Source organism: Triticum aestivum, chromosome 6B (genome assembly GCF_018294505.1).
Source record: "Triticum aestivum cultivar Chinese Spring chromosome 6B, IWGSC CS RefSeq v2.1, whole genome shotgun sequence".
NCBI lineage: Eukaryota > Viridiplantae > Streptophyta > Magnoliopsida > Poales > Poaceae > Triticum > Triticum aestivum.
In genome coordinates this window covers 310951790-310955477 of record NC_057810.1, presented here as the reverse complement: position 1 = coordinate 310955477, position 3688 = coordinate 310951790, and positions in this window count along the sequence as shown.

The window sequence follows — 3688 nt, the reverse complement described above, 5'->3', positions numbered from 1 at the left end:
TGAGCTCACTGAGAGCCAGAGTAAGTGCTTCAATTTTTTATCTCATGTGGGGGCGCGTCAGCGCACCCACTGGGTGTAGTCCCCGAGATTCGGGCTGACTGCTGAGCAGTCGGGTTGGATCTTTCCTAAGGACTTCTTCCTTCTTGCTTTTTTCTTCTTCTCCATATCTGCAGGGGCTAATGCCGATTTGAGGGAGCAGCTAGGCGGGGCCCAGACCGCCCTTCGCGCCAAGGAAGCCGAGTGCAATGCCTTGGCTCAGGAACGTGACCGCCTGGCAAAAAAACTGGCCGACCAGGAGGAGAGCCACAAGGCAGCCCTGAAGACGGCGCAGGACAGCGAGGCCGCCCTCAAAGCCAAATATGAGACCGAGGCGGCGAGTTTGGCCGAGGCGAAGTAGGCGCTGAGCGAAGGTTATGGCCGGATTGAAGATTTGATTGACGGTAGGCCTTCTTCTTTTTCGTCCCTTTGCTCGCCCCCAGTCATCTGGTCTATCTTCTGACTTTGTTCTACTTCTTTATTCTTTATGCAGATTACTTCCCTGGTTACTCCATTGCCGCCAACCAAGCCATCGAGGCTCACCGTGAGGCCCGATAGTAGGCTGGGGTTGAGATCGCACCGGATGCCGGCCGGTCGCTTGAGGAGCAGCTTCTAGCGATTCAAGCCCGCCTCCAGCCGGCTTACCGCATGCTCCGCCGTCTTCAGCGTGCTGGGGCGCAGGTGCTGGCCGCCCTCTGGCCCGGCGAGGTGGTTCCCCGCACCCCTAGTCGGACTGCCGACTGGCTGGAGGTAGCAGTCGGCCACTTCAAGACCTGGAAGGCCTCTGCGGCTTGTTCCGGCGCTAGGCGGGCACTAGAGTTCGTCCGGGCTTGGTATCCTGGGCTGAATTTGGCCCAGCTGAGCACCTGGCGGCAGGAGGCTAACGAGGAGCTGGAGGCGGTGCGGCCGATTATCATCCAGCGCGCCTCGGCGATTGCCGACTACACCGACACCAGCGCCTTTGCCCCTAAGGTAAATAAAGACGGCGTCGCTTAGCCGAAGGAGTGGTTCGGGCTGAACCCGACAGATGGTGAAGACTCGGCGGAGGAGATCGATTCCAGTGATGAGGGCGAAGAGGAAGAGGAGGAGGATGGTGAAGACATTGTGCTAGATGGTGGAGCGACCAGCCAGCCTCAGCCTGATCGTGCTTCTAGCAACGAGGCGCGTGCAAGCGCGCCGCCTGTAGCAGGTGACGATCAAGCCGAGACTCGTCAGCCGACCACTCCTCCAGCCAGCACTGCCGTATCCACCAACCTGCCCGACTCGCCTGTTGCTCCCTTGGCCTGACTCGCCATCTTTGCTTTCCCGCTCGTTACTCTTTGAACAACTTTAATTAAATTTGCGCAGTTCCACCAACTGGGGGTGTATTCAAACTATGTTGAATGTTGGCCTTTTGAAGGCCTTTTGTGTAAATATAATCATGCACATGCTTGGCTTCCGTTCATATTTGCTTTTCATCTTTTGGCTGTTTCCTTTGCCGTCCTCCCGTGGTCGCCGCCTTCCCAGCCGGACAACTACTCTACAGTCGGTGGCTGGGGAAGGGCCTGGCCGTTTTGGGATGACAAGTACTCGAGCTTTCTTAGATTGTAGCAAAGTGAATGGGAAGCCGGCCGGCCGGCTGCTCTGACAGCCGGTTGGCAGGATGCGAGGCCGGCTTGTGTTATATAAGTTCGTTAGTCCTTAGCCATTTTTCATGTGGGCATCCTTTCCTGCCTTTGGCTCTTGCCAGCCGGACAGTCGATTCTTCGAGCTGTGACTTTCAACAAGAGAGGGCTTGGGTGCCGGCACACTACTTGTCTGACTGCAGGTAGAACTTAAATATAACTCAAGGCGGCAAGTCCCCGGGCCGACTGATCAAACCCAGTGCCGGACGAGAAAACAAATGTAGTAACATAATTATAGCCATGATACTCATCATTCATAGAAAAAAGAGGGTAGTCCCCGAGTACTCTCCGGGGGGCCTGTTGTCCCATACTTAATAGAAAAGGTAGCGTGGTACATACTGCATTTTAACTGTAAAATCTTCAGAGGAGATTGGCGTTCCATGGTCGTTCCGACTCCTTGCTGGAATCATCTCTCTTGCGTGCCTTCGGCTTCTGCGCGTCGATCAGGTAGTAAGAGTCGTTGCCTAAAGCCCGGCTGATGACGAATGGGCCTTCCCAAGGGGCCGAGAGCTTGTGCTGGCCGGCTATTCGCTGGATCAGCCGGAGCACAAGATCGCCCTCTTCGAAGGATCTTGGCTTGACCTTCCAGCTGTGGTAACGGCGTAGACCCTGCTGGTAGATGGTGGAGCGGCTGAGGGCTAACAGCCGGGCCTCTTCCAGCAGGTCGACGCTGTCTTCTCGTGCTTCCTTGGCCTCCGCCTCCATGTACATGGTGACCCGAGGTGAGTCGAACTCAATGTCAGTTGGGATGACAGCCACGACACCATATACAAGGAAGAAAGGGGTGAAGCCGGTTGACTTGTTCGGGGTAGTGCGCAAGCTCTAGAGGACGGCCGGCAGCTCATTGAACCAACAGCCGGCCGAAGGCTCCAGTGGTACGACCAATTGGGGATTGATGCCGGAGAGGATGAGGCCGTTTGCTCGCTCGACTTGGGCGTTTGACTGCGGGTGGGAAACGGACGCTAAGTCCAGTCAGATGCCCTGTGTGGCGCAAAAACGTGCCAGTGCTCCCTTGGCAAAATTCGTGCCGTTGTCGGTGATGATGCTGTGTGGTACGCCATATCGGCTTGTGATATCTGCAATGAATGTCACGGTAGTCGGCCCATTCAGCTCCTTGATCGGCTTTGCTTCAATCCACTTGGTAAACTTGTCCACGGTGACGAGTAGATGTGTCATGCCGCCGCGCGCCGTCTTGAATGGGCCCACCATGTCTAGTCCCCAGACGGCAAAAGGCCAAGTGAGGGGGATGGTCTTGAGTGCAGAAGCCGGCAGGTGTTGCTTGGAGCTGAAGACTTGGCACCCTTTGCAATGTTTGACTAACTCCTTGGCATCTTCCAAAGTAGTCGGCCAGAAGAATCCATGGCGGAAAGCATTGGCGACGAGTGATCTTGAGTCCGCGTGGTGGCCGCATTCACCTTGGTGGATGTCCTTGAGGATTACTATGCCCTTCTCTGGCTCGATGCAGCGCTGGAAGACTCCAGTGACGCTGCGCCTAACGAGCTCTCCGTTAACTATTGTGTATGCTCCGGCTCGGCGTTGGACTTGTCTTGCCGAGATCTCGTTGGTCAGTAGCTCTCTGTTTACTAGGAAGTTGAGGATGGGCTGGGCCCATGATGGAGCTGTAACTTCTTCTATTGCCAATACGGCTTCTACGACCCGGGCGGGTGGGCTGGGTGGTAAAGAGTTGGAGTCGGCCACCGCCCGTTGTGTCGATGCAGTCCCCGGGCCGACTGCAGTAGTCCCCGGGCCGGGTGCAACTACAGCAGTCCCCGAGCCGCCTGTCGAAGTCCCCGAGCCGCCTGTCGAAGTCCCCGAGCCAGATCCGACTGCGTCAGGGTCAGGCGGCACGAAGATGGAATCAGATTCTGGAGATGGCTTGACAGACGGCTTGAGGAGGCATTGGAGAGAGACGCCAGTTGGTATAGCTTGTCGGGTGGAGCCTATTCGTGCCAGGGCATCTGCTTGCTCGTTGTCGGCCCGTGCCACGT